Source organism: Hordeum vulgare, chromosome 2H (genome assembly GCF_904849725.1).
Source record: "Hordeum vulgare subsp. vulgare chromosome 2H, MorexV3_pseudomolecules_assembly, whole genome shotgun sequence".
Classification (NCBI taxonomy): domain Eukaryota; kingdom Viridiplantae; phylum Streptophyta; class Magnoliopsida; order Poales; family Poaceae; genus Hordeum; species Hordeum vulgare.
Window position 1 is genome coordinate 107,050,855 of NC_058519.1, and position 9,547 is coordinate 107,060,401.

The 9,547-nt window shown below is 44.6% G+C and overlaps 1 long non-coding RNA gene across 1 annotated transcript; it reads right to left on the minus strand.

Annotated features, from left to right (window-relative positions):
- Positions 1–6,354: 6,354 nt before the first annotated feature.
- LOC123429714 lies at positions 6,355–8,949 on the minus strand. The gene is made up of 2 exons (XR_006622733.1): positions 8,576–8,949; positions 6,355–6,698 (listed from the first exon to the last, which is right to left on the minus strand). It is a non-coding gene; the product is annotated as an uncharacterized LOC123429714 (long non-coding RNA).
- Between the last annotated feature and the right edge of the window lie 598 nt (positions 8,950–9,547).

The window sequence follows — 9,547 nt, forward strand, 5'->3', positions numbered from 1 at the left end:
CAAATTTTCAGAAATTTTGAAAATGGTTAGGTTGGGTTTTCAGCAAAAATAGCAATCCTGGTCCAAACTTTGGTCAAACAGAATTTGAAATTTTCAAACTGGAAACGAGAAAGTTTTTGAGGCAATGGGTTGAGGGTACCTAGGGATACAACGGATAGGAAGCTAGGGGTCAAAAGCCAAAGGAATCTATAAGTTCCTTTGCAAATTTCTCAGGGCCAAAACTGATTACACAATTGTTTTTGGTCATTTAAAAATAGGAAAGATAGTTGAACAACCCCCAAAACCTTAAGAATCTATTTTTAAAAGATGTATTGGTGTTAGAGGGAAGTCATGGGCAAGAAATCAATGAGATAAGAAGAGAGAAAAGGTTTAGGGCAAAACTTAGTTAGCAAGTTTTTAACACAATCTACTAATGAATTTTTAAGAAGGAGAGAGGGATTCTCAAGTGAAAATCTTGGTCAAGAAGGGAAATAAAGTAAAGCTCTTTCTAACCAGAATTGTTGCCAAGGAAAACTCAAAGAAATTTTTCTGAAGGGAAGAATTTCAAGAAGATTCCAAAAGATTTTGTTATCAAAGTTTTGGAAATTCTCTTTAAATAGATAAAATTAGAAAATCCCGAAATGAAAATTTGAGGGTGTTAAAACACCTACCCCCATACGAAAAAACTCATCCCCGAGATTTCAGCCATTCCTCAAGCAAGTGCGATTGTTCTTTCTGCAGAAACTCTTCTCTTTCCCAAGGGGCTTCATCCTTTGAGTGATTACTCCACTGTACCCTGAACAGCTTGGTGACCTTCTGAGGTCTGGTTGCACATTTATGATGTCGTGTGATATTTGTTGGTCTGGATTGCTCACACATTTCCTTAACTAAGAAATCTGAAAGACATTATGCACGTCTGACAACTCAGCGGGTAGGTCTAGCTGGTAGGCAACCTTGCCTCTTCGTGCAATTATTCGAAATGGTCCAATGAAGCGGGGTGCCAGCTTTCCCTTGACCTTGAATCATTGCAAACCCCTAATTAGTGATACTCTGAGGTACACATAATTGTTTGGCTCAAAACTAACGTCATGATGATGTTTATTGTAATAGCTCTTTTGACGGCTTTGAGCGGTCTTGAGTTTGTTCCTGGTGAATTTTACTTTGTCCTCATCCTCCTGTAGCATCTGTGGACCGAAGATACAACTATCCCTGATCTGTGACCAAGTGGTGTACGACACCTTCGTTCGTACAATGCTTCGAATGGTGACATTTGTAGACTTGCCTGGTAGTTGTTGTTGTAGGATAAGTCAGTGTATGGCAAGTTGTCCTCCCAAGTGTTTCTATAGGTTAGCACACATGCCCTGAGTATGTCTTCGAGAATTTGGTTCACACGTTCGGTCTGCCCTCCTCTCTCGGGGTGATATGCCGTACTGAACACTAGCTGCGTTCCTAAGGCTTGCTATAAGTAGTCCCAAAATCTTGAGGTAAACTGAGCGCCCTAGTAGGCTACTATAGTCTTCAGAATCTCGTGTAAGCAAACGATGCGAGCAAAGTACAACCTGGCCAGCTTCTTTGTGGAGTATTTGGTCTTAACTGGAATGAAATGTGCCACTTTAGTGAGTAGATCAGTGATAACCCATATAGCGTCATGACGATGTCGTGTCCTGGGTAATCCGACAATGAAATCCATGCCGATCTCATCCCACTTCCACTCAGGCACTTTCATAGGTTGTAGTAGGCCTGCTGGTTTCTGGTGTTCGATCTAGATTCGTTGGCAAGAATTGCAGCATGCAATAAAAGAGGCGATATCTCTCTTCATTCCGTGCCACCAATATTTTGCCTGGATGGATTCACTATGGCACGGTGTGAGCTTCTTACAAATTTTTACCTTGAGCTCTTCTTGGTCAGGTACGCATAGTCGGTCGTCGTACCATAATACTGAATTGTGGGGCCTTGCCGAGAATCATCTTCCATTTTATTCATTCAATACTAGGATGTTCGTCCTTAGCCTTCTTGATCTGATCGTCCAGAGTGGGTTGTATCTTCAGGTGCGCAATCGTGCCTTCCGGAATGAGAAGCAGGTTTAGTCGAGTTAACTCTTGAATGAACTCAGGCCTCAAACTTTGTACAATGCTACCGTCTGGAGTGGGGTTTCTTCTGAGGGCATCGGCTAGCACATTGTATTTATCGGGATGGTAATGAATACCCACATCATAATCTTTAATTAATTCCAACCAACGGTGCTGCCTCAGGTTGATTTGTGGTTGAGTGAAGATGTACTTGAGACTTTTGTGATCCGTGTATATCTCACAACGTTTTCCCAACAGGAAATGCCTCCATTCCTTGAGAGCGTGTATTACGGCGGCTAATTCCGAGTCATGAGTGGGATAGTTTTCTTAATGTCGCCGTAATTGCCTTGAGGCCTAAGCCATGACTTTTCCTTCTTGCATGAGCACGCATCTGAGGCCTTTTCTTGAGGCATCACAGTATACCTCAAAATCTTTGTGCAGATCGAGAGCGAACAATGCCGGTGCGGTGGTCATTCTCTTCTTGAACTCTTGGAAACTATTTTTGCATGCCTCGGTCCACTCAAACTTCTTATTCTTCTTGAGCAACTGGGTCATTGCTTTGGGAATTGTGGAAAACCCCTCAATTAATCTTCGGTAGTATCCCGCCATTTCGAGGAAACTCCAAACATGTGTCACATTTGCTGGTTGTTGCCATCCATTTACGGATTTTACCTTCTCGAGATCCACGACTATGCCTTCTTGGGTCATTACGTGGCCCAAAAATCCGACTTACTTTAGCCCAAATTAACATTTGCTGAATTTGGCATGTAACTGATGTTTATGCAGCTCACCTAATACAATCTTCAAGTGTTGTGTGTGTTCTTCGGGTGTCTTGGAGTAGACCAGTATGTCATCGATAAATACCATGACAAACTTGTCCATATACTTCATGAAGACCTTGTTCATCAGATGCACAAAATATGTCGGGGCATTTGTTAGTCCGAACGACATCACTGTAAACTCATACAGTCCGTATCAAGAAGTAAAAGTTGTTTTGGGAATATCATCTGGGCGTAACTTTAGATGATGATACCCCAACCGTAAATCAATCTTCGAGAAAACCTTTGCTTGTGCGAGTTGGTCGAATAAATCATTTATTCGAGGCAGCAGATACTTGTTCTTGATGTTGGCCATAATGAGAGCTCGATAATCAATGCATAGTCTCAATGTTTCTTCCCTCTCTTGGCAAATAGCACTGGCGACCCCCATGGTGAGGAGCTGGGTCTCATGTACCCTTTGTCCAATAATTCCTTTATTTGTTTCTTCAACTCAACCAATTCAATAGGTGTCATGCGATAAGGCTTCTTGTAAATTGGGGTTGTACTGGGTGCAAGTTCAATGACGAACTCTATCTCTCGATTTGGTGGCATACTTGACAATTGTTCTGGAAATACAACCAGAAATTCACACGCTACTCGAACCTTTTTTTTTAACTCGGAGATGTCCATTTTATTCAGTCGGGCTTGAGTTGGTGTGGTTCTCTCCAAGGCTGCAACTCTTACTCTTTTTCCCTGATGATGGGTGATTGTCAAAGTCCGGTTGAATCAGTCAATGCATCCTTTGTTTGTGTTCAACCAATCCATTCCCAAAATAATATCGAGATTGTTGCTCTCTATTGCGATTAGATTTGCCCAAAACGTCAAACCTTTGATTTCAATAGTAATCTCCTTGCAGTACCTTTGGGTAACTTGTTGTACTCCCGCGGACTTGATGGTCATTGAATTTTCCAAGCGGGGGATTGAAAAATTGTGTTTCAAGGCAAACTTTTCTGAAATGAACGAATGGGAAGCTCTAGAATCGAACGAAACCGTGGAAGGAATTTTGTTGACGAGAAACTTACCGAGCACGATATCCAATGCATTCATAGCTTCTTCTTTGGCCACATGATTCACGTGACCTTTCCTATGGTTGTTGTTGGGGTTGAAATTATTGTGTCTTGGTGTTGTGTTGTTGTTGTGGTTGTTTGGCTTTTGCGCCTCATTTCTTGTCTTTGGACATTGTTTAGCGTAGTGTCCTGCTTCTCTGCAGGCAAAATACTTGTTGCCTCCGCGGGGAGTAAAATCTTTGTCCCTGGCATAGTAATGATTGCCTGAGTTGTTGGTTGATGTTGGAGTATGAGGCGTTGACTTCTTCGAGGTCTCGGTCTTCTGCCTGTTGTTGTGGGACTGCGTCGATTTATTATGATGGAGTTTGCGAATGTCTTCCATGCTACGGTGCCCGGTCTCGAGCATAATGGCTTTGTCCACGAGCGTCTTAAAATCTGGGAAGGTGTGAACAACTAGTTGACATTTCAATGCGGAAGCTAGTCCGTAGAGGATTTTTTCCATTTTCTTCTCTTCTATTTTATAATCGTCACCAGCATAGAGAGACAGTTGGTTGAACTGGTCCAGGTATTCCATCACAGTTGAACTCTGTTGTTTGAGGTCTTTGAACTCCATCTTCTTGATTTTTATGACGCTATCGGGAATATGCGCCCCACGAAAGCTTTCCTTGAACTCGGCCCAGGTGATGTTGTTCTCGTTTGGGTGTACGCGTAAGAAATTTTCCCACCACAAGGTTGCTGCTCCAGTCAAATAATGAGGTGCCTATAACACATTATCGTAGTTGGAGCATCGGGAAATAATAAGTTTCCTTTCAATATCACGCAACCAGTCATCCGCTTCCATTGGTTTATCAGTGTGTGAGAAAAACGGTGGACTAGTCTTCCGTAATTCGGTTAATCGGGAGCGTTGTTGGTGAGGTCCATGATGATTCTCCATATTCATAAGTTGACTCATCATTTCTTGGTGTTGTTGTTGACTTTGATCATACAAGCGACAAACTTGCAAGAATGCTAAATCGATGTCTTGGTGACTTGACTATCCTTGAGTAAAGTTGTTACATGTCCGAGTGAAATGATTCTCTTCTCGCAGACTCGGCATGGAGCGTGTCCAGGGACGATGTATTTCTCAACTCTGGTTCAATCTTGCAAAAACCAAATGAGAAATTCCAAGCATAAAGTGAAATAAAAGTTTTTACAGCCAAGAGAAACACCAATTATTTTTTTCATAAAACAACTATGATTTTCAGATAAAGACTACTGTACATATCCTACATCGAGCATAATTATACAATACATCACTCACGTCGTGCTCACACATGCCTGCCATGTTATTTAGCTAGTGCACTTCTCCTCATCCTAATGATGCAACACGACTACTTCTCTTCGGCCTACGAGGACGCAATCATACATATCATACAAGCATCCTGACGCACTGCTACTCCATTCCTAGGTGGAGGTGGAGGGAACCTGGATCGGCTGGCCCAGGGTAAGTCCCAGACAGGGTGATGGGGACTCAACTTCCTCCTACACATGCTCTAGGCATACGGCGCGAGGCGGCGAAGCATGCACGAGGCTAGCAGGTGCAGTAGCTCTAATAGGGGTAGGAGCAATAACTTGAGTGAACTCCTCAAGCGTAGGCAGCTGGCGGCTAAGTGGTTGGGCTGACGGTGCACATGAGACAGAGCAGGAAGGGCATGACCTGGGTGGTGCGGGACAGAGAAGCTCGGTCCTATTAGGAGGACGTGCATGAGCCTCCATACGAGCAGCCACCAAGTCATCCACCAAGCCGTCGAAGGCTGACTCAAGGGCCATGAGATACCGCACTAGCATCCCAATGGCCTCATCATCCCCTACTCTCGGGCAGGTAAAAGCATAGTGGCTAGCATATGAAACGTGGCACGGGAGGTAGTGATAAGGACGAGTGTTCATCACTCGAAGGATGTCTCAAAGACGGGCAAATGCCTCACTGGCAGCCATCTTCATAGCGTCCCTCTCTGTAGGCATGGCTCTACCAACGAAGCGAAGACGGCGGGTCTCGATGCGCCCATCAATAAAATGCATTGAGGCCTGATGCATAGTCAGAGTGTTGTTGATCCTGTGATGATAGAGCATGTACTCGGTGCGAGTCATAGGTCCAATCACGATCCTCGCAATGACGGAGAGGAGTCGCAAAAATCCTGCCGGCTCGTTGGTGAAACCCTGTGATGGACAACCATTGCTAGCCATCTACACAGTAGACAAAAATTTCTAGATAGCCATAACGTAAATATATGTTGACTAACAAAAAAATCTCTATAGTTTGTAGAACACTAAATTAAAATTTGTTAATCCGGTTAGCGATCGCACCAAGTGGTTTCCTGTAGTCACCTGGCTCTGATACCAATGTTGTCGGGACTAGTTTCCAAATAAATAAATTTATTGGAAATCAGCCATGAATGTCACAAGTGTAGAAAAAATCATTCACGCTGATAGACCCACTTGATATAGAAAACCAGTAGTACTTACTATTAAACAAGGTAGAGTAGAGGCTGCTCAATAGTATTACAATACACCCATACTTAGCATAAGGGCGGATATATCACAGTGGTCATGGGGGTAATCTCTACTGCTCGCATCAATAGGTAGGCATGCCACATTGGAGTGAAGTGACACAGCTTAAGTACTACTACACACCAAGCATCACAGCGAGGCTTGACTATTTATTCGTGGTGGCGGAGGTGGTGAAATTATACAACGACAGACTCCAAGATAGCAAGACTGATTGGGACTCCTCTAGGCATCGGACTCGCTATCGTACTCTTCGTCCATGAGGTCTCCTTCATTCATATCTGGCCACATCAACAAGCCACTGAGTAGTTTGAAAGTACTCGCAAGACAGTTTGCACAAAAGATAAGATCAATGCAACAATTTTTACATGCATGGTTAATTATCACAATTATCATGGTAGAAAAATTAATAGCAGTTAAGTTAGAGTAAATAGTTGGGTGGTAATCCTCTCAAAATATCCAAGAAAATAAAGATGCACCAATCGGGTTTGTGAGGCGACGCCTCGAAGGGTTAACAAGTAAAAATAAACAATCATCGTTGGGGCGTCTAAGCGATACCACATACAGGGTGTAATAAATTAACAAGCCAGAGTCAGGTGTCTTAGTGACACAACAAAAAGGGCATAAAAGTAAATACCCGCCTTAGTTGGGAGTATTAGCAACACCACAGAAAGGGCATAAAAGTAAATGCGCGCCTAGGTCGAGCAGCTTAGCGACACCACAGAAAGGGCATAAAAGTAAATGCTTGCCTCAGTCGAGCGTCTTAGCAACGCCATAGAAAGGGCATAAAAGTAAATGAATATCCGGGTGGTACAACCAACCTTCGGGATATTTGATATAACCAAGTTTCGTCACGTTAGTTCCATTACCACAGTCAGATGTCAATATTAGCACTTTCATAAACAAACTCGTTCTCCAGGGACTGACACTTAGACCAATACTTGACCTGTCAACAAGTCGTCCTTGACCGTGGATACGACTACTCAAATATTTTGACTCTGCAGAGGGTGTACTCTTTAACCACAGCCAGCGGGTTTCCATAGTCACTAAGACTAATCCCGTGTATAGTATTTTAAAAGTAAACACTCAGAACCAGCACACCCATTCTTACCCAGCAAGGCCCGGCATCATCGGATCACACTTCCACAGAAAAAACTATAAGACTGGGAGGCCAACATCCTCGATTAGCATATGATCAAATTTCTACCGCGTGCTACAAGGGAGTGCCCTTCCTCTGTGTCCTAGACCGGAAACACCCATGCCCCCTGACCGGATGGCTTTATTCCAGGGCCACGGAGACCTTCATCCCAGCCACTCTACTTGGTGTGTACCTAATAATAGGTTTATGACATACTACACCGTATTCCCTTCCGGAAAGACCTGTGGTAGTACGGAAGGTAAGGTTACATACTGACAAGACTCAATCTATGCTGACATTAGAGTTATTAAATTTATCCACACGATATCATGCAATGGGCATGATCAAGCCACAACCTATCACGTCCCACATGACTAGGCTGTCCATAACCTCCCATCATCACATTGGTGATCAACCTTGTCAAGCAAAAAAATGATATCATATGCAAGTTTTATTATGAAGCACTTCATCACATGCAAGCGTTCTTATGAAGTAGTTCATTTAACTATCCTATCAACAAACATCACATGAATTGATTAAAGAGCTTGTCTGGTTCGACGAAGTCGCGATCGAGCTCGGTGAAGTTGATTGCGGCGTCTCCGCCTTCGGTATCTATGTCACACACATCGGTTCTATCATAAATACCACATTCCAAAATATTGGCTCAAAATATTTTTAAATAAATGTCCAAATAAACTAGACAACAAAAGAAAAATTTAGCAGAAAGAATCAACTTAAAAGCCAATTCAATTTAAAAGTTATAAATGAATTGTTTTTAGGGGCTAATTTGTAAAAACAAAAACTAGCCCGAGGGATGACTGATAAAACAGAAAGCTCCCTGATGAAACTACGTGAGCCAGAGGGGAAAGCATATTCAGGGGGAATACACTTTAGAAAAACGATTCAATAAAAACAGAATCCTCACACTGGGCCTCCACTATCAGGTTTGAAACCACCTCGCCGGCGACAGGGGCGCGTCCTGCAGCAAACCAGAGGGGGAAAGGACACGAGCGCACTCACTGGGTGATTCCGCAACTGATGGAGGTGGAGGCAGTCGCCGGAGAGCACCTCGTCAACGGCAGATCCAACTCCGGCGAGCTACGTTTTTGGGTGCACGTGGATCTCGTCGGAGAAGCCTCCAAACTCCGAACTGAAGCGCGGGTTAGAAGGACGGTTTCTCTAGCAGCATGTTGGCTGAGTTTGGGCAGCGGGGATGCATTCACCTGCTCAAATTTAACCGAAACCCGAAGCTAAATCGGGCGGCCGGAGGCGGGGAAGATGACCTTCCCGAAGCCCACCGGGTGGCTTAAGCGTGGCTTTGGTGAGGTCGAGAAGTGATGGCTTCAGCAAGGCTCGTGGGGTCCTATTTACAGGCTGGCAAGAGAGGTGCCGCATCGGGTCTAATTCCGGCATCGATTACGGCGGCCAGAGGGGTTCTGCAGGAGCTTACGGGGCTGGGCTAGCTAAAGCAGTTTGTGGTGGTTCCGTTTTACCAATGAACCCGAGCTATTACGCGCGGAGGTCACGGCTCGACGGATCGGCTCGTCACGGGCGCGTCAGCGGCAGAGCGCGCGCTCTACGCTATCCAGAGTGTGGCGACAAGCATCAGCGCGCGTAGGATTAGGGACGGCCAGTAGAGCTCCCAGGATGAAAGGGCGGTATCGGGAGGTGCGGCTTTGCAGCGTTGCTTCTCACGCGGCCGCAGTAACCGTCGTTGGCGCCGCTGCCAGAGCTGGCCGAGATCAAGCCAGTCCACCACCGACGCACAACGGCCAAAGGACCGTGTGGCGCAGTGGATAAGCGAGGGACACAGTGCGCAAGCCGCTAGGGCCAGCACTTGTGAGATTGGCTCTGTCGTTCTCCTTCCTGAAGCAGTGCCAACCACCAGCTCGATGAAATGAAAACGGCATGGGGAAAATGAGTTAGCTTCTGAATTTTTTGGGGTGGCCTCTCTTTGACTATAGAGACTGCGTGCAAATTTTTAGAATTTTT